A 22,651-nucleotide genomic window follows, 5' to 3' on the forward strand; every position below is an offset into this window, starting at 1 on the left:
GAGAAACTTGATGTGAGGTTTTGGCCATGTGCAGATGCACAGTGCAAGCAGTGGGCTCTTCTGTGTTTCAGGGCATATTCACTCAACCCTCCAGAATTTTTCCTTTGAAGTGAGACTCTAGAGTAGAATGAGGGTAAACTCACTAACCATTTAAGAGTAGCTTGAACCCTATGAGAACCTGTGAGAATGAGACCCACACTGGTCATTCTGTTCAGTAGAAATCTAACCTAAGAGAAACACATCAATAGAATCTCAGGTAAAGTAATTTAGGGCAATAAAAACATATTCTTCTAAATGATACTGTCCCCAAGTGACTCCCATAATGAAAATGAGAACATCTTCCCGTCTTTCAAATCACCCCAATTATACAAGGATTAGGTAACTTCCACAAATCAGGCCAGGGAAAGTTTTTGATTGGAAAAATATCAGACGGAACTCTTTTTGGGGGGGGAGAGGAAGGGAGGAAAGTGGGGAGGAATGGTGGCATGGACTTATCTGATCCCACAATTGCTTTTCTTTCCATCCTTGCAAACCTTCAGCTGAGCTGCCTTCCAAGAAAGTATCTACTTTGTTTATATTTTGCTGTGTGACACAGCAGTACAGAATGAAGAAGGTTCCTCTCATTGTGATAACGACTTTCATCTGAGAAAGGAGGGGAAAGGGGCGAAAGAGCGATTAAGAGACGGCCTCTCTAGCCAAAAAATCAACTCCAGAAGGACCAAAAATCTTCGACTCTGTCCTGCTCATCTCCATCTGCTCTCAAGGAGTTTGCTAAAGAGATGCCTAAGCAAGGAAGAATCACTGCGAAGAAATGAGAAAGCTAGGATTTAAATTTCATGTGAAGAGAGGGACTTTGCATGACAGGCACAGAAACATTTACTCTCCTCGTACAATCATTTCAAAGTGCTTTTTGACCTTGGAAGAAAAAAAAAAATCAGTGTTAAGACAGAATTGGTTAGGTCATCGCCTAAGGAGGCATAAAAGGCCACCAGGAAATAAATTAGAATTAAAATAGATTCTTTTATTGGGTCACATCTCATCCTCTCATTTATAAGCAAGGTTTCTACTCAAGGAATTGATACTGCAGGGGATACTTCTGCTCCTCCTGTTTTGACTCAAGAAAAAGTTACAAACAAAAGTAGGGAGGAAGCTGTTCTAGAGGCTTAAAGGGCATTTTTAAAAGAAGTCCAAGGAAAAGTGCAATAGCGTCGAAATCACGGGGCCCTGGAAAAGTAGGGAAACTTGTACATGCCAGACCAGACAAAACAGAGGAGTGTCACATGTTCTGACCTTGAAGCAAACAAATGTCATTCATTTCTTTGTAGGATTTACCTTAAAACTCAGCAAGTCACCTGTGATGATCAGAAAATCTACTTTAGAAACTGTTTAACATTTTAGGATTGCTTTTCCCTCTATAGACTGGAAAAATATAGGATATCTCCCTGGATACTATAGCCTCTGTTCTTGGAACCGGCCAATTCTCTTCTCTAATAGGTAGTTTTCTATTTTGGATTGACATAGGTGACAACGGTAACTTAAGATGTTCCTTTACCTTTTTTACTCTATAGATTTGATCATCTGTTTTACAGAAACCTCGAATTGATAATGAAACCAAATGGTGTGTGAGCGGTCACTCCAGAAAATGACACATGCTTTATTTTTAGCAAGATTTTCAAGTATTTTTTCAAATTCTAGATGAGATTCTGACTCTGATTTAAACTGCTGTAGGGAACTTTAAAACAATGAGCCCTAAAACTGAAACTTAAAAACATACGATAAATTGTTATGCATGAAGAAGCCCTTTGAGTTGTACTGTTGGTTTATATAAATCTCATAATATAATATTGAATAATAAATCTCCGTATAATTTTGAATGGCTGTTAACCGTTAAAAGATTAATATTCCTCGCCCCCACCCCCCACCAGCTCAAATGTGTAGGAATGGTGTCTGGTCTTAAAATTAAAATAGTGTCTGACACTTAAAATCTATAGATGTTAATTGAGCACATAGTAGATATCAACCATCCTGCTTAGTTTCCTCAAAGATAAGAGATATATCTAGTGGGACAAAGTACATAAACCATTATTTTACAATACTTTGGGGGTAGAGGAGCTGCAGCGATAATCAAGGTAAGGTTGGAAAGGGCTTTGCATGGCAGAGCTGTTTGTATTGGCTTATGGTGGAGCAGAAAGACTTCTACAGGTGTAGAAGGTGGCGAAGGACATCCTGGGACAAACAAGACCCAAGAGATATAAGGGCAGTATGCCCATGCATGGAATCTCCCAAGAACTGATTGCCGAAGATGGCAACAACTCCCTGCTTGGTAAAAGTCATGAAAAGAGCAGCAGAAAGATTAGGGTCAGGTTGAGAAGAACTTGAGTGCCATCCTAAAAAGGTTAAGCAAAAGAAAGCCCTAGCAGGTTCTAAAGGAGTGGAATAAGAAGATCCTCCTGACAGTGGGAGGCCATAGTCTACTCCCTCCCCCACTTTTTTTTTTTTTAAACTGGGGGAGAGGGTGGTAGGAATTGCTAAATGTAAGGGTGGTATTTTCTAATACACCTGGTTTCAGAGAATAGAATTTAGCCAAGGGATTTTTTTTTCTTCTTAAAATATATTTTACTCTATATAGTTGAGGTTTATAAGATGTTATGGGATACACACAGGTAGTCAAATGGATACTCTAATGAAGCAGACTGACTTATCTATCATATAGTTAGTTACTCCAGGCACGTATTCGGTATAACCCACCAAGACTCTGATCTTCCCACTGGAAGATTCACAATGGTGACCCTAACTGCTGCTGTCTTACTATATTCACACTGCAAAGCAAAAGGAGTGCCAACCCACAACTGGAGTACTCTGCAGATTCACCACCTAACAAGTCTTAAAGTAAGAAAAACACCTCAAACTGAATTTGTCGCTAACAACTTTATATGTCTTGTTGTTCCTGTGTTGCTTGAGATTGCCTGGCTACCAGGAAGGTAAGTCACAGGCAGATATTTCTGATGGTGACCCTTACCGGCATCTGCTTTATCATCCTTCATGTTAAATATATCAACATATGTAAGCCCCTTCAAGCCAAAAGGCCAAAGTGGTGATATGGACAACGGAAACCTGAATTTCCTCCTCATTGTCTACATGGATTAAGAAGTCTCTGGATTAATATAGTGCATGGATATCAAAGAGGGAGGGTGATCCCTCCCCCCTTTTAAAATTCTTTGATTCTTTTTTTTGTGGCAATCCCAGGAAAGTGCATAGCTTACAGATTGGGGAAATCTAGTACCAAAGAGAAGACATCATTGGAAATCAGTGTTTTGATGGAGTCCGACGAGGCTGAGTTAGCAGCAGCGCTCCTTGGCCACTGCGCTCTCCCGGGGAAGCCCGCCAGTCTGGTTTCCACTGCAGACTTAAATGTCCTCAATCCAAGGAGATCAATTCGATTCCTGAGCCCAAATGACAAGCTAAACTACCAATGACGCCTTGCATGGTGTTTTAAGCGACATAATCAACCGGAGAGGGACTTGTGTCAGTTAGACTTTGTCTCCTTAAAAATCAAGAGTAACAGTGGTAGGAGAGAAGTTTTTAACAAGGAGGAAAACCCTAGACAGTTGTCTCTAAGATTCTTCACCACAGCTTCAAGGACAACCAGGAAAAGAGCTGCTATTTGAGGCAACTTCATTATAAAATCATTTTTAATAAGCAATCTTAACAAAGAGAGGGAATACTCTTGTGGAGAAACCCTCCAGGGACCCAGAGGCTGCCCAGTTAAGTTATTAGGAAGTTTCACACAAGGGACCAAACAGCTATTTCATTGGCCTCGGGGGACAGAGTTTAGTTTTCACCTGTTCTCTAGAGGCACTGGTGTTATCCTGTCTACCAACAGCACAGACTGGTAACAATCAATTATCCCGACACCCCAACTTGGTGAGGAAAAGCGAATTTTCAGTTTTGTCGACACAAAATGACACAGTGCAAGAGAGACAGATAAATTAACTCAATATGCTTCATTATTCTGGAGACTTTTAAGAATGTGCAGCTGACGAAATGCCTCATCTGGACCTCCGTGTTCTTTAAGAGAAACAATAGAAACCCATTCTCTGGAAACTGAGAAATACCAACTGTGAGAAAAGGGGGTGCAGTTGTCTTCTTAACGTATTGTCCAGGAGTAGGAGGGAAATAATTCTTTGTGGTGAAAAAATAATAATCTGTGCAGTTTATTTTACCTGCCTAAGGGGTGAGCAAGATTCAGAATTTGGGGTTCAAATTTTTATGAAGCTATTTGTAGTTGAGTTAAGAGGATTGGAGAGACACAGGGTCTCAGAGCAACCCAGTAGCCTCCAGCCAATTAGCAGCAGAATGAAAGCAAGCAAGGAGAACCATTAGCCACAAAATTCAAAGTGCATATGTATTTTTCAAGTTTCCCTGCTCATTCCCTGCCTCTGATTCTAATGGAATGGCAAGAACTGGTCTTACAATTAGACTTTAAAACTAGGAAGACAGAGAAAAAGGGAAACACTTTTTCTTCACTGTCAGAATAGCCTTCCCTTTTTGGGCTAGATCTTTCCTGCTCAGTAAGCATTCTTTCTACACAGTCGATCACAGGAACAGCCAGAAAAGAACGTCTATCTAAGGATAAGGATTTTATCTGGGTTCAGAGAAGGCACTGAGGCAGGGAACATCTGATTCATATAATGCTGAGAGACAATGGCAGTGAAAACATTGTCACTGCATTTTTCACACACATTCTGTGGCTCCCCATTGGTCACCCCATCTCTGCCCGATGCCCTCTCTTTTCCCTTTTAACACACTACTCCAGTCAGGTCCACACCACCATCCTTGGAGCCTTCCCTTGACCTACTGATCAGATCTCATCCTCAAGACCCTTCCAGACCAAGCTCAGGTCACCACCATGTTGCCAGCACATGTGACATTGAAGCATAATGCAACTGGAACCTCAACCTGCAAGTCTTTTATGACTAAAAGTTCCTCAAATAGGCAGTTCTTTCTCCTTCAGACTCAATTATTAGAGAGTAAGGACAAATAAGTCAAACTTTCATTGTTTCTTTTTTTTATTCGTTGTGATACTGGGGACTGAATCCAGGGCCTCATGCATGCTGGGCAAGTGCTCTACCATTGAGCTATGTATCCGCCCTGAGTTAAAATTTCTACACTACACTGTGTCTCATGCAGTTCTAGGCATAATTATGAGCTAAGAAGTATTAAGCTAATAGATCTGCCTGGCTCCCAGCCCTATCCTCGCCTAGGGATTGGTGGCAATCTGCTTTCCAGCATTCTTGCCTTAAAGCCCAGTATTATAGATTTCTAGATTATCCATCATATAATCTTTTCTTCTCCAAAACAAACATTTAAAATAAAATACTTAAAAAGAAAGAGAGTTGGGTGAAGAGGAATATAGAAGGGTTTATCCAATAGGAGGCCATTTAAGAAATAAAATATCTATGGATTACTTCCCTATCACTGAATCCAATCCCAAATCTAGCCCATTCCATTATATTCTGCTCTCAGTTTGCTTTTTAATCATTGTGCTTGGCTGTTTATGTTTGGAGCTTGAGTTGATGCTCAGGTGATCAACACAGTAAAATAGGGAAAGAGCTATCACTCCTACATGGGAATACAAGTTTGTCCAGAGGTGGAAGCTGAGTGGATGGAGTACACTCCACTGGGAGGAGTCTTGGGCAGTCAAAGGCAAAAGGTACACTGCAGAGCTTGGAGATGAAAATCTTTGTCACTCTAATATGTTAGGTATGGACATTAATTATAATCAAAAGGGCCACATGGCCATAAACACACTAACTTTAGGGCTGCTTAACTTAATATATAACTTAATATATAAAATGTTCATGGAAAAAATCGTGTAATTTATGAAGTTAATATCGAGTGACAGCTTTGTTCACATTTCAAATACACCTGTATTTCTGCCTGTCCTACAGTTTGTTCCTTTGCATGTAGATCTAGACCCACTCTAAATTCAATCCTAAATTCAGGTGGGTTTAGCATTCTCAAAACCTAGTTGTTTGCTTCTTATATATCTCTCTGATATAGATATATTCCAGGTCCCTAGCCATTTTTCTAGCTTTAAGCGCTTTGTTTAATTTAGGTTTGGTTTCAAGGAGACTGTAGTGTCCTGAGTCATACTATCTACATGGCACTGAAAGTCACAGGAATTATCAAGTTATTCTGACAAAAGAATACCACATAAATTTATTGTAAATGTCACTGATGATAATTAAAGGATTTGTTTCAATGGGAGATAAGTTCATGCCATAGAAATACACACTACTACTAGTAAGGGGAAGACAATTCTTGTAGAAGCCTGAGTAACTTCTTGGAACAGTTGTTTTCATTGTGGAATTAGTTGTTTTGTAGGAATAGTGACATTAAGTAGATGTCAATTCTCTGATGGTTTAGAGTGTTAAGAATATAAGTAATGATCATTTTAAAGAAGGAAGGCTGTGTAATTTCTCGTATGCCAGCTTGGCTAGATGAATCTTTCTCATGTAGTGGGAATAACATTCTCATTTTTTATAATCAGTTGGTTCTTCACACTTAGAAGCCCATACAGGTAAAATAGTTGTAAGGTAAAAGAAAACTTCAATCAATGGTAGGGATGATTATGTTGCAGTGTTTTTCGGTCCTTCAGAGGGGAAGATCCACTATAAAGAATAAAGTTCGGGAGTGGAGGGGCTGGGGTTGTGGCTCAGCGATAGAGTGCTTGCTTCACATGTGTGGGGCACTGGGTTCAATTCTCAATACTGCATATAAATAAATGAATAAAATAAAGGTCCATCAACAACTAAAAAAATTTAAAAATGAAAAATTAAAAAAAAACGTATTAAGTTCTTCTTTTTAGAAGCAATTCAGCTCTGGCTTTATGACATGCTAGCTAGTTGTAGGACCTGGACCTCAGTTTCCTCCTCTAGAGGGGCAGTAGTAATATCTACTTCACACAGTGTGGTAAAGAATAAATAGATGGACACTTACAGAGTGCTTTAGAAAAGTGCCTAATATTAAGTGTCCCAAAGTGTTAGCTAATGTTAGCTAATACTGGAGATAACAGAGTGGCTCTTATGTACACACGAAGGGGCAATCTATTCTGTTTTGCACCTGGGCTCTACCCCATGACCAGCTGGGTGAGTTGATGAGTTTTTTGGCTTCTTTGAGCTAAGTTACTCATTCCTCAGATAAGTTTTCTTATCTAAAACATGATGCAAGTAGTAAAAAGCTCATGGAACTTATGAGAAGAATAAATGAAATAATGATGTAAAGCACTAAACATATGCCTGGAATATTAGAATTGCTTAGCAGGTGGCAGTTTCTGCTGCTGCTACAACCACAGGTAATTCTGCATTAGAATTTTCATTATTGAATAGAAGTAATGCAAACTTCTGTAATAGACATCTAGTCCTTCTTTGAAATCCAACCCCACAATGTTTAAGTGTTTATTAAATATGTCATAAAATCTACACACCAGCATCTGCTAGACTAGATATTTTTGTTTCCTCCCTAGTAGTCACCATGGATTTTAAAGAATCAATCCCATCTCAACACACCCCCTTGAGCCTATGTAATAAAACAGGAACACAAATACTTTGGGTCCAGACTCAATTCATGAATGTGGAGTCCATTAACCAAGCAAACTTGAATCGGCTGGATGCTCTGATGGAAACACTGGGCTAAATATTCAGCTTTTCAATGGAATTTACAGATCCCCACCATGAACTATGTTTTAAGAATGAAAATCTTCTACCTTGGAAGAACTGGCAGGGCCATTTTAGTGCAGTCCATTTACCTTTAATCTGTTGAGACAGAGAACTCCTGTTAAGCTTAGGAGAGCTTGGCTCTAGTGCACAGGCTGACTCTAAAGGCAATCAGTTCCAGGTGCTCCAAAGGGGCTTTTACTTCCTCAGACGAGTTGATCTTGAAGGGACTAAAACAAGCGTCAATCTGGGTGGGCATGAGTGGAAATGAGCAGCAGGGATGATTTTTTTAGGACATAGGGCTATCACTGCTACTGTTGCTTGGATCACAGCATTGGAATCCTGGATTTTCTCCCTAATTCTTTTCTCCTTTCTCACACTCGCATCTTAGCGTGCATTCCAGTGATCAGCTGAATCTTCTGGAGCTGATATACCTGGCATTGGTGCTTTCAGTTGTTTTCTGTGATAATGTGTCCCTACCCTTCCTGTCTCTCCCACCTCCAGTCCCTTCCCTCAATTAGTTTGTAAATTCCAAGGGTAAAGCATCTGCCAACACATAACAGATCCTCAACAAATGACTGTCCTTTAAGGAGCTCTTGTAAGATCCATCACCTCTGTTTTGGTTATACCCCACTGTCAGCAAGCTTGCCATCTGGGATGGCCAGTAGCCTTAGTAAGCCTAGCAATGAGTCTTCCTGACATTTCATGAGCACTAGATGGTCTCTTTTCCTGACTACTTGTCAATTGGTAGACAGGATATGGATAAAGGCCTACTAAAAGGACCTCAGTATGGCTTCTTCTCACGTGTGTCCTAAGGAAACACTGTGCCAGCAATTGAAATTGTAATTGCTGTGAGTCACATCGTGAGTCACATGGGTTGTCACGGCAACCTATTAACTATATCACCAAAGCACCTCCGTTCGCTTTGCCAAGGAAGGTTTCTGCACTTTCCTGGACTGTGAAAATTATGTGGGTGAGCCTCAAGCTTGGGGTTGCTAAGAGTCTACATTCAAAAAGAATGGCCTCAAGGAAAGGAAAAGAAAACGATGAAATAAGGTTATTCTAGTTCCTGGTTCTCCTGAGTAAATGGCAACAATTGTGACAAATTGGTGGGTTCATTTTGTGGTATCAACAAATGCCTAAGGAGAGGAGGTTGAGGCCTCAAAACTAATTTTCTCTAAGTCAAATTCAAAGCCAAACCTCTGGGGGTGAAAAGTGAATACATTAACCTATTCCACTTTAAATGATTGCAATAAACACTTGTTTTTTATGGAGGCAAAAGATTACTCTGAAAGAAATATTCAGGTTTGTGCTAAAATATATTTATTACTGGGAACTAAAACCATTATAAATAATAGTGCTTTAATTTTATATATTTGAGGTGTTAGCCTACTGTAACCAAACAACTTTTGAGAATGTACTGTTACCTTTTAATAGCTATTTATGTTAAAATTAAGGTTGTTTTAAAGGTTCAGAAGCATATATTTGTATTTTGGGGAGAAATATTGACAAATTAACACATTTCCTTGATTGCTTACCACTGAGTAACCCACACTTTTTTTTAAAAAATCATTTGAACATCTTTGAGTATGAATGAAAGAGGCAGTGCAGGTTTGGATCAGAGTAATAATAATAAGGAATATAAACAAGGCTCAGAACAGAAGGAATAGGCAATAGTCAGATGTCCCTGGGATAATCTGAAGGCCTCCCAGGCACCCTCTGTCCTGCTTTGTGATGGCTGTCTTACATATTCCTTAAGGTTATGACTATAATACTGAATTTCCCAGAAGCAGGAAGTAGTTAGGATGTTCTGTTGTTATTTTTTTCATCCTCATATTTGTCCTCTTGAAACATTTTAGTAAATATGAAACTATCCAAGTAGAATTAGATTAAGGAGTCAGGAGTGAATGGCTAGTTGTCCTTGGCAAATAATGCAAACCAAAACAGCAGTTGATTCCAAAAAAAAAAAAGATATTTATCCACATGGTACTATTTCATCAGGAAAGAGACCAGAACAAACTTGTGAAACACCAAAGCAAAAGCAATCTTACAAGTGTCCAACCAAATCCATGTGCTATATAATCGCCATGAAAATTAAATTGAAATTCCACGCCACAGTGTAAAATTGATCTAATATGTCCCTATCCCACAAGTACAAACTCTCTTTCATGTTCGCACACCAAAAACCAATAGCAACGTTTCCTATCAACAATTGAAAAACATCACAAATGTAAAAATTCCTTGACCAATTTTGTCATGATGACCTTGCACCAAAAGCCCCAGAGCCTTGTCTTCTCCAACCAGCCAACTGGAGTTCAGACACTTAAGGCAGCCTGCTCAGGAACTCAGGTGAACCTGAGTTCTCCCAGGACTATGGTCATGAATTCTTCTGAAGTGAACAATCAAATGTCCTCTCATGGGAATTTAAGGCTAAACTCATCCAAAGTCTTTTTCTTTCTTTTTTTAAAAAATAAGCAATATCTGTATATCCAGATAGCAGAGTGGCCTAAAATATTACAAAGTGTCACAACTATTCAGGTTCATTTTGTAGTTCTTGCACCTCTGACTGGGGGACCTGTGAGCTGACACGCTGGTCTGATAATAGATTCTGCAACTGTACACATTAATTTGTAAGTTGAACAATCTCTCTGTGAGGGCACTTAGGAAACTCAAATTGAAATCGCTAATGTGGGGAGACTTCAGCTGTCGATGATTATGTAGTCGAATCTTGACCAAGGTTTCCAGAACCTTGGCTAAAAATGGAAATTCTGAGACAGTAAAAAATGAATTCATACACTTCAGTGATAGTGAAACTTCTTGAAGAACAGATGTCAAGATGATTTAAGAGGGGCTGGAATTTCATATCTTTAAAAAAAATCTTATAGGCAAGTTAGGACAGTTCAGTTTTCAAGAAAAATCCGACAGATGCTAAAGAAGAGGTCATTTGAGTAACTGTTATTAGAGAAAGGACTGATTGGTTTTCTTCCCCCCCCCCATAAGGTTGGGGCCCTGTAGAGATGTTAAGATCAGAAATATGATGGGCTGTCTGCTGAGTTGGGTGACAAAAACAATCTCCACATTTCAGAGGCATGGGGGACTTGCACAGTGCTGTGACTTGGACAATTCAGTTTCTCCTTGACACATGCAAAGGACTGGGTCAACGTCTATTCAGTGCTCTCCTTTCCAACTTGACATTGGGTGGTTTTATTCTGGGCCTTCTCCCCCAAATCATGAAAGTAAATATATTTAAACAAAAAGATTTCTGAGCTAAATCTCTCTCTCTCTCAACCACATAAAGGAACTTTAAGTCCTTCTCGATTAACTTTTTGTTTAATATCCAAACATTTTCCCGCTGATTTTCCAAGTTATAAAAACAAAATACACCCACTCTGACTATATCTTGATTTTGTATTAAAGCAGGTATAGCTGATGAAGTTCTTTAAGCCTTTGCTGAAAGGCCCACCGGGTTACATTGCCTGTTTTTGGAATATCAATTTTTCCTCACTGGCTGCCACTTTCATGGTGTCACCTAAATCCTTCCACGAGTCCTATTTAACCACAGGTTATTATTTCTCCAGCAGACCAATGACATTTTTTTCAGGAAGACAATTGCTTGAATGTCTTTATAGATGGACTGTCTGTATATTAGCTAATACCTATGGTCTTTGACTCATCTTATCTTGTGAGTTACAATATATGCTTCATGTCCAATGGAGACAAACTAGTGGTTTTGTCCACTTCTCAAAGAGTCAAATGATATTGCAAATAGTTAGTAATTTTCTGGATATTGATTGCTAGGTGGCCAGGAGTCCATACCCCAAACCACCATAAACAGTAGGCACAATCAGCAGCCCCTATTTGGGAGAGGCCCAGGACTGAGCTAGCAGAAAGACTGAATTACTTACCACCTCTAGAGTGGGTCCCTCCAGGCCAGGGACGAGCTCATGGGCAAGGCTGTGCAAGGAAGCGCTCTGTACCATGCCTGCCCTGCGGATATACAGAGGACTTCAGTCTCCTGCGCTGTCAATCTCTCAGTCATCATGAGCTCAATTATGCACCGACAACAGCAAGAACAACAAGAACAACGACAAAACAACCCCCAAAAAGCTAAGGGTCACGGACTATCCTGATGGAGGGACAGCCAACTGAAACTGTGCTTTGAGAGATGGAGGTGCCTCCTGATCATGTGTCTACTATGGGCGGGGCCTTTCATTGATCCTCAAACAAGCATTCTGTGGGAGGCCATGAGAGAGCCACATGGGGGCTGCACGACTGGGACCTAGAGGGCAGGCAACTTCTCATTGAATTTGATGCTTTTTTTTTTTTTCCTTTTTCTTTTTGGTTTTTGCTTTTTTGTTCTCTACAAATACAGATAGACAGACAGACAAACCCAAGAGCAGCTTTCAAGAATCAACTGAGGCACAAGCTGAACTACTTTGATGTTACACAGATTTTTTTTCCCCAAAATAATTCACATGAAATAAAAAAGAAATTAAAAAGTGTAATTAAGAAAAATTTGGGGATATATCCTTGTCATTCCTATATTGTGCCAAAATAGCTCCTCTGCTTGCCTTAGAAAGATGCCCAAACACATCTCATCGGTAGCACATATCGGTGGTCTAAAATAGTCATCAAATTCTAATGACACCATTAATTCAAAGCCTGAATGTTATGCTGGCCAAGTGCAGTGAAAGTTGACTGCCTGTATCAATGACATATTATTTCATCCTGAGGTTCAAGGCACAAACATTATTGCTCAGATTGCAAATCACAACACCTTACATTGACGTGAGTTTGTAAACTTAGGGTGTGGTTTGAATGAAGGCAACTGATGAAAGCAGTTGAACCTGAGAAGTGGGATGAATACAGAGCATAAATCCAGCACACATTTCCACATCAAACTACCGATGCCATTTACCAGGGCCCTCGTGGACCATGCCCATGGTCGAGCCACAGCACCTATATTTCCAGTCAATATCTCTGCTCCACAGACATAAGAACAAAACAGCCTAATTTGGGAACTAGTGGAGAGGAAAAGGAGACCAAAGTTTAAAAGAAATCAAGGTGATGTTTCCTAGAAACATACCAACTCTTCGAAGAAGGATCCAGAGTAAGGGTGTTCAATAAGTAACTGATCCTCCTGGCTAGATTTCATGAATTTTCTAACGATTCATGGCTCAAAACACTAGAATTCAGCAGAATATGTCTAGCCTCTCTCTTCAACACACACTCAGTACAAACAGGTGGAGATGTGCCACTTCCGACCACTACAGGTTGAAAATATGACCTCTGTTGAGCATGGATCACAGCTGGAACATTAGTTTATACTCGAAGGGTCACAGCAGCCAGACATATGCGAATTCCAACTCTTCAGAAAACTTTGGACAAAAAAAGTAAATGCATTACTTACATGTATGTGTCTTCTTTGTTACTGAGATACCTGGAAGAGAAGAAACAATGACAAAGGTAAGAAAGTGTCCTCTCTGAGCTCTGTTGATTGTACATCATTCCAGTGTATGCCCAGAACACCATCTTGGTCAGATGGCAATGCATAGCACCGTCACCAGACCTACCCAAAGTCATGCAACTGAAAATGACAAGAGACTGTGAGCATTACCCCTTGGCCTAAGAGTTTCTTTAAGAAATAAGATGGACAGTCATGGAACAGGGTGAAACAGGATGAGAGAAAGTTCTTGTTTCTTTCTTATAAATCGGGAAGATGATCACATTTAGAGGCAGAGATTTAAGGGAGACATTTAAGATGCAAGAGAGCAACACCAACCTACTCAGACAAGAGGCAAACTGAGCAATGGAGCCATTAATTTGGTATGGCCATTGATTCTGTGTTTACTTTTTAATGAAAATGACTCTTCTTGCTCACACGAAGCATAGCTTTTAATGGTGAGGAAAAAATTCTTCCACAAAATGTACCTCTGTGTCCATACTCATTAAGGTCACCTGGAGAATGACTGCTTCCTCTCTGCAAATGGCAGCAAAATGTATGGGACATAATTGCATGGAAATATGAAGGATTCATGAGTCAGCACCTTTGATGTTTCCAAGATGATTGACAGATGGCAGGCAGAGAGTGGAACTAAGCAATAGTTGGCACGTAAGAGCTGATAGAGATAGCAAGGATGCATGTTTCAATACAAACAATCCTATTTCCAGTTCAGAAATACTACATCTTGAACTCATCTTATGCTTCATTCTTCTTGGGAGATATTCTCAAGACTAAATAGGCTCAAAGTAATAAAACTGTTGAAAACATTTAGCCTGTGACTAAGAACTGTGGTAAACCTTGAATTTTTTTTTCTTTCAAGTTATTAGGAGAACTATTTAACCCTCCTTTGGAAAGTAAAAGTTGTTGAAAAATTTGGCATCCACATCAGACCTATTACTTAACTATGGAACATGTCGTACAGGGAAGAAATCTGTTATGAAAAATCCATGGTAGACATTAAGAAAAAAAAGTTAGTTCCAAAGTTGTGTGCCAAGACCAAAATCACACACTTGCTCCCCCCACAATTTTCCAAAGGCCTTATTTAGGGAAGCTGAAATTACATCGCCCAACTCAAAAAAAAATTTTTTTCCTTTTTATTGAGGAAAACTATATTGTTTTTCATCATGTTTGAGTTGGCTTTGCAAAGTGAAGTTAGAACCTTCTGCAAAGATCTTTGGAGGCTCTCTCAGATGGGAACCACAAAAGTGTTCTAGAATTTTTTTGAAGTAACATTTATCACGGGAAGGCCACCTCCCCCAAGAACAACAGTGAGTAAAGTTAAAAATCTGAATACAATTTGCAACTCTAGCTTATGATACCAGCACCAATAAATTGATACATTAGTGCATTTCAGCACTATGAGAACCCTGTCTCTTTCCTTAGGAAATGGAGCTTTCTGTAAAATCACTTTGAAGAGAAAGTGCTTAGGCTGTCACTCCTGATTATTCAAAACCTCCACACAATTGGATTTAACACAGCCCAAAACAGACCTATCTATATTCGCTGAGTGTGGAACTATTTTCTCCTGACATCCAAAGGACTGATGAAAATACCACTGCTTTGCCTTTTCTACTTAAATTTATTATACAGCGTGAGGCAGTGTTCTCATCAAATATTTTCATGATGATTACATTGATAATAGATTTTGAGATTCTTTCCAGGAAAGCTGCCTGATCTTGGAGGGCATGGTAGTAGGCACAGAGCTAAAACTTCCAATATCTGTCTCCAGAAGAAAGTATAACTTCAGCAACAGTATTTAAAGTATTTATAGAACTGAGAGTAGAGAGGTAGGCTCCAGGCAGTAAATCCTTAGTTTTTTTGAACTGTCAATTAATGCTCAATATAAATAATGTGAGGTTTGTATTTACAGGGTTGCCTGATTTAGCAGATAAAATAAAGATGTCCAGTTAAGCTTAAATTTCAGATATTAAGTTGTTTATCTTAAATTCAAATTTTCCTGGCCAACCTATATATTATCTGACAATCCTAACCTGGACAAATATAATGTATATTATATTTATCATAGAAAATATAGATACACTAAACCATCTATATAAACATTTTTATGAAGAAAAGCACTGTTTTTCAAAAGGTATATTTCAACTCCTAATTATAGAGATGGGACTGCAATATATAAATTTTTACTTAGTAGCCATTTTGAAGATGGAGTTCTATTTTCCTACAGTAAGTGAACAAATAAAAACAACGCAAACACACAAAAGATGAATTTAATACTCAGAAATATATTGGTGCTCCCTCGAAAAATAATTCTTGTTCTAATGCCTTGAATTTGTTTCCCTTTTCCCATAGAAGTTCTTATACTTTATAGTAAATGACTCCGTAGAAGTATCAAAAAGAAAAAATAAAGAAGAAAATAACCTTATTTCACAGATGGGGAAACTGAGGCTCAGGGAAGTTTAATGAGTATAATAAAAAGTTTCTCTGTGGAAGTAAATATTGGATGAGAAGCAAGCCTTTTCCAATCTTTAAAATAGATTATATTTTATATAATATATTTATGGACATTACCTCTCAAAAGAGTACATACTCATAAGAAGATTTACTGCCTGGAGCCTACCTCTGTCAGTTCTTTAAATACTTTAAAATCATGGGGCCCTGTCCTCAGCCTTATCTAAACCAGGAAGTCTCATCATGGGCTTGAGTGAAAGATGTAATCAAACAAACACTGATGCAAACTTGTAGAAACTGCAGTCCCTCTAACTGGAAGACAAACTGAGTTGATCTGAGAAGATTCCAGAGTATTCTAGAAGAAAGAGAACATTCTGCCTGAATTACCTACCCCCGTCTCCCTGGTCTCCATTCATAGCAGGCTTGTGTGCCCTGCTTTGCTACCAGCAACTGTTTTCTCACGCTTATGTGGTGGGAGAGAGGGGGTGAGTCTCCTCTTTTCTTTCTCTTCCTATTTTTCAGAGGTTTCAAGATTCCTGTCTTTCTCACCAAGAATAGCACTTATCCTCAGCCAGATCACAGAAGTCATACATTGTGGTTTTTTTCTCTTAAGTGGAGGAGAAAAGACCTTCAGAAAAATACCTTATCTGAACATAATACTAGCAGCAGCACCTCTGAACCAAGAGATTCTTGGAGAATTAAGTTTTCTAAGGACAAATTACCAGGATTATTAAGGAGGCAAATATCTCTAATATTCCACTCAGGAATAGAAAGGTATACCTTTTTAAAAGGCAGTTCTTAAAAGAACTGTATTTGGGGGCAAGCTGACCTGAGTGTGCATATGTAGCCCACCTACTTTCGAGCCTCTCTATGAGAGACCTTGGGCAAATTACTTAACTTTACTGAACCTGAATTTCTTAGTCTTTAAAATTAAAAATAATCATCATAATACTTAAAGACTATTGTGAAAAAAGTGAATTAATAGTTTTACAAACTGAGAAATGTGAATATGTGAATATAAATGTTAGTTATTGACTTTGGTAAAGGGGAGCAATTTGCACAGTATTATTTTAACAAAATTCTCCTAAGAGCTATGCCTTCACCTCCCATAGTATCCCTGGGTTTCACACTGATTCAGGCCCAAGTATGTGGTTTTCAGCTCAACTGCTCTGACTATAAAATGTCTTCATTTTTGATGGAGAAGAGATGCAATAGATAGAGACCCAAGTTCCAAAAACTAAGTGTACTCTATTCTAGACCCTGAGCTCCATTTTGATTCTGTGCTCTGCACAGTCCAGGAGGTTGCTGATTGGTGAGGACAAAAGACATTGATCACCACCACCAAAGGGTGTAGAACCAAGCTTGGCTGTTGTGAAGGTTTTGATTCACTTCCAAATGACTGGGAAGAACACCAAGATCCTTCCTCAGAGATTCACAAACAGGCCAGAGCAGAGCAATGCTCTCTACAGAGAAAGCGACTTCATAGAGTTGTGGTGAATGATGGGGTGGACCCAAGTTTCTAAACACAAAACACCCCCTCCCCCAGCCCCAAATGAACCCAATTGGGAAATCATTTAACTTCTCTGGGCCTTTGTTTTCTCATCTGTGAAAGAGGTAGTTGAATTGATGGTTTTTAAATTTTCCTTCTAGTTGCCTCATCAATGGCTCTTGCTTTCCTTCTAAGTTATCAAACCAACCACCTCTTTCTAAGCCAACAGGCTGCCAGATCTCTCTCTCACTGTTAAAAAAAAAAAAAAAATCTGAGGTAGATCATAATAAAAGGTAACCCCCTGAAAATTTTTCTTCTTGCCTTAGAAAACCAAAGAGGAAAGAAGGCAGTACTCACAATAGGTTATGTAAGTAAGAGATACACTTCTCTGGGGGAATCTTTTAAAATGATCTGGGCTGGAGAAAAATGGCATGTTTTGTTGAAGTTGCCAGATGCCTTATTATTTCTCTCTCTCTCTCTCTCTCTCTTTCACACACACACACACACACACACACACACACACACACACATACCCCAAGGGCATTTCCAGGTAATGCTTTAAAGTACTTTACAGTATATCAGTAATTTTAGATTGCCAATTAAAATCACTAAAAATAAGAGGAAAAAAAAAAACCCCAAAACTCCACGAATACTCTACCCAAAGTAGGGCTTCTAATATAGCAAGATTGCCTGACTCAATTGCACCAACCATGCTTCAAAGCAAAGCAAAGGAAATGTCATGAAAATACCACAAATTTGTCACTGTCATGCTTATCAGCAGGGAAAAGTTTCAGAGTTATAGTCATCCCAGGAAAGAGCACTTTAGGAATGTAATCTCATATTTCCAATCAGTGCCAAATCTTGGACCAATTAACTTCCTTTTTGGACTTCTTATTGTCTCTTGGTTTCTAACAATTGTCTGGATACCAAGTTAATTTTAACCCTTTTTTTTTTTTTTTTGGCTTGGTAAGAGAAGGCATCTTTTTCCTCCTCCCCAATTCCTGAGCTAGCATTTCCTGAGACCTTGCATTCTGGACAAGTCACTAGCTACAAAGATGCTTCTTTACTACCTTGTCCATATACAGCCTTCCTTGGGCCTTCTCTTGTCCCCTTTTGCAATGAGATAATGACTTTGAGGTAGAGATATCAAAACATGGATAAGTTCTGGGCTAGTATCAAAGCAAACAAACACACATAAAATGTAGCAAAGAGGTTCCTTTTTTTTTTTTTAAAAAAAGTCAATATTGCTATATTTCAGATGAATGTGGAAGGAAGAAAGAAAGATACTGGAGGATAATTCATAGGCTTAGTCGATCTAACTCATGATGTTACACTTGCCTTGCACATTGATTGTTTAATTTCTAGAAAAGAATGACACAAAATCTGAAGACCTTCACAAGATTTATTTTCATTTCTCACAATATGCCCATTACTGAATCTGTGAGATCTTGGGCAAATGGCTTAACTTCTCCGATTCTATGTGTCTCTCCACAAAAGGGAAGAGGGCTGGCCATGAAGTGCAGTGATATAGCACTTGCCAAGGATGCATGAGATGCTTGGATGGATCCTCAGAACTGAAAACTAAGGAGTGGGGGGTACAGGGATAACATTCTGAGTGCTAGGTTTAAGGTAAGACTTCAGACGATTCATGTGGGAACCAGGGCATAGTGCTTCTTTCCTTCTAAGATGTTTCTAACTGCATACACTTTGTGAATATAATCCCTGTTAGATTAAACAGAAATATAGACAAATAGACATAACCATTAGGGCACTGTTGTTAAATAGGTGGATAATCTGGGAAGTTGGGTTTGAGGGCACAGGGAAAAATCTTTAAAATAAACCCTGGAACATTTAACCTCCTTCCTGCCATATGATCAGCAGGCACAGGGCAAAGGTTACCATCTCTAGGGCCTCCTGTGCTTCTCCTTACTTCTAGATTTCATCATTGTAAGGAGCTACCTGTCAAAACAGAAGTTTATGCACAGCGGACGAACACCAGCTAAGAAGCAAGACGGAGCATTTAGGCTTTTTTTTTTCATTGAATGGCTAACAATTGCTTCATAAGGAAAATGCTATCACTTTGTGCTGGCCCTACATGCCCTCCTCCTCCATCCTGGTTGTCTGATGAGCTTGCTCCATTCCATACATAGTCAAGGAGAAAGTCCAGGCAGGAGGTGAGTGAGGAACACAGCCCGTAGGGCCTCGCTAAACAAAAATGATGTTACAAAACAATGTCCTTGTCTAGGACAAAAGAACCATTAATGATAATCAGTACATATTACTGAAAGTGCTCCAAGTAATCTCTGGACTTTGTTTCAAAAATTCTTAATGGACACTAATGCTTAGAGTTCACTCAAAAGAGAAATAAATTATGTGCCAGGGTTGCAGGGACCAAGGACAACATTCAGAAGGCATCAAAAGCATTAGCAATGTTACGACAATCAAACGTTTTGTAATTACATAAAAAGCCTTTAAAAATCATTTAGAAATACTAATTATGAACATTAATAATACTTTAATGTGAAGTTTCTTTTATGTTACAGTTGAGCCTAGGTTGGGTCATTTCTGGAATAATATTTCAACTTTTTTACCAAACAAGGTGCTTTTGACTCCATGAAAAAATTCCATTTTAGTTTGAAAAATAGTTATGAGAATGGAATAAGAATTTTTTTAATTAAAAAAATGTTGTGTGTGATTGACCTCCATCTTTAGGTCATACTTCCTGATATTTGAACCCAAAAATATCTTTTAATTTTGGATAGGGAGACCAGAAGTATGCCTTCTTTTAAGTCCTGCCTTTATCCTCGACAAAACAGTTCTGAGGACAAAGCTTCATTTCAGATTTTCCAGAAAAGGCAACATAAAGAGATCATTAGTCTATCTATGAAGAAAATCTTGAGACTAAACTTATTTGGAAAACATCCATCTTTCCTCTTAGAGGTAACTAAGTAATGCATTATGAAAAGTCCATACCTAAGGAGGGCAATTTCTCCTGCTGGTGCCAAATGCATGATTAGTACTAATGCACAGTAAGGATCCTAAGAATCCTTATTCTTTCAAATTGATTTCCTTTTATTGAGTCTGTGTACTGAAAATGGAGCTACCCATTAGCTATTACTTGGTTGATTTAAATTTGATCTTGGAGCTCTGGGCAGAGGTGTGAACTGTTAACTATCAACACCTCCAGCTTCAACTTCTAGAACTGAGTAGTTTTACCTTATATGTGAATAATTCAACTCAGGGCAAATCAGCAACTTTTATCATGATCTTTCAAAAAAAAAAAGCTTGCTTTATGTCCCTCTGAAATCAGAAACTGTTTATCTTTCACTAATAGAGTCAGGTACTGACTTGAACTAACTACAGGAGACTCATCTGTACTCAATAAACATGTGGCTATTGCTGCAATGCCCAAAGTTAAGGCTACCGGAACTGGTTGGATAAGGATGACCCAAAGGTTATGGAGTTGCTTTCCCTAAGGCAATCATAAGGCATGAATCCTGGTCAGCATGCCAAATCAAGACTGGTAAAGACGGAAGAAATTCTTCCTTATTTGCAGTCACCCCCAAATCAAAGCCTGCTACCTATGGCAGAAGCATGGATAGACCAAGAGTATCACTAGTTAGGACACAGGAGGAAACAATTCCAATAGTTCACTCATGTCCGAATTACCTAGGAAAGAGAAGGAATTTGATGAACTGGAAACAATGGACATTAGTTCTAAATTTGGAGGAAATGGGTTCTACTGTCAGAACAGATAAAGAGTAAAAGTTCCAGGATCCAAGGGGATAATAAACAAAGATTTAGAAGGAGAGAGGCAACTTCAATTATTCTAGAATATACTGGATACTAAAGGTACATAAGTTATTTTGGAAAATGTCACTATTATTACCATTTTGAAGTAGAGAGATGAAACAAGAGATGAATGCATCAATCATTAAATCATAAATCATTACTAATTATAGCCTCTTCCCTCTTCTGATTACAGGGTTTTTTTTTGGCAATTTATTCAGACTGGTCATTGCTGGGTAAAAATTAAAGAAAAAATGGAAATCATCATGATACCTATTTTGCATTTACAGCTTTTCTATAGATGTTGGTCATTGTTAGATTAGATCCATAAGCAATTTTCCCTAAAGGGATTTAGAAGCAGGAATCCTGGATTTTATGCCTCAGTCACATCACTTACTGGATTGTGTTATTTGGGAGATGCTATTTAATATCTCCAAGCCTCAGTTTCCTCATCTCTAAAAGGCATGGAAAAAGATTTCTTCTTGCATTCTAAAATCCCATCACTAGAAATGTAGCCTTAGGAACTAATCATTGATATACATGAGGGTTTTCATTATAACATTGCCTATTTGGACAAAACATTAGGAGAGATATACACAAATGTCAACAGAAAGGATGACTTTTGCAAACCATGGTAATACTATGCAATGGACTAGTCTATCATTAAAATAATGAAAAATGAATCTCAGAGAAGGATGTAGTAGCCACATTAAGAGAAAACAAAAAATTCAAATCCACAAAGAATAATCTAATATCATTTGGTCAAAAAGAACAAACATATACATAAAAAGACTAAAAATGTATGCACTGATTAAATGAGGGTGGCTATCTCTGGGTGAAGGAATTATGAGTAATTTTTTTTCATTGCTTTGCCTATGTCTTCTAAAATTTCTATAATAAAACTGTAAAAACAAAAATTTAATAAAAAAAGAAAAGTTAATGGTGAAATACCTACCTCACAGGGTTACTGTGAAGATAAAATGAAATAACAAAGAGCAATGGTGACTTAATATTAGTTTTTATTATTGCAAACATCTCTTTGTGACAATTAGGAGACCCAATTTCCTATGGCAACTACTAATTGCACTACATTTTCTAGGGAACTCTATATGAAGTCTGAAGTGAAAGGGTGGTGGCATTGCAGCCTACCTTCAGGAGGACCCCATGGGATGAAAAGTCTGGTTTAATAGTAATCGTAATCAATGTATTAAAGGCAGTCTGAAAATAAGCTTTGCAGAGCTTACTGTGGTTGCTTTTTTTTTGTACCTGGGATGGTGCTTTACCACTGAGTCACACCCCCAGCCCTTTTTTGTGTATTATTTAGAGACAGGGTCTCACTGAGTTGATTAGGGAGTCACTAAGTGTGTGAGGCTGGGTTTGAACTCACGATCCTCCTGCCTCAGCCTCCTGAGCTGCTGGGATTACAGGCATGTGTCACCAAGCCTGCTGTAGTCAGAGGCCTAGCCACTGATATTAGACAACTTTTGACACCTGGAAAAGCATCCTTTGGTCACCAAATGAGGTTTATTAAGGCTGATGACCATAAAGCATATAACTATACTGTCACCACACACAGCATAAAGCTGACCAAGGACTATGAACATCCCTGCAAAGCAGGTGCACTTCAGAAACTGATCACAATCCCTGAAGGCAAGAGTGGGCCCTTTTGTCAGTATCCCCCAGAAATCCCCAGGACTGCATGCCCTGTGAAGAGGTTCTAGTGTTCTATAGCACAGTAGGGTG

The 22,651-nt window shown here is 38.7% G+C and overlaps 1 protein-coding gene across 1 annotated transcript in view; it reads right to left on the reverse strand.

The window, feature by feature from the left end:
• Positions 1-13,154, reverse strand: part of Rora (RAR related orphan receptor A) — a 174,588-nt gene extending 161,434 nt beyond the window's left edge. Inside the window, exon 1 of the mRNA XM_076850878.2 lies at positions 13,129-13,154. The gene's annotated coding sequence lies outside the window, so the exon portion shown is untranslated. The remainder of the gene's footprint in view (positions 1-13,128) is intronic.
• Positions 13,155-22,651: the final 9,497 nt, after the last annotated feature.

Source organism: Callospermophilus lateralis, chromosome 3, assembly GCF_048772815.1.
Source record: "Callospermophilus lateralis isolate mCalLat2 chromosome 3, mCalLat2.hap1, whole genome shotgun sequence".
Lineage (NCBI taxonomy): Eukaryota > Metazoa > Chordata > Mammalia > Rodentia > Sciuridae > Callospermophilus > Callospermophilus lateralis.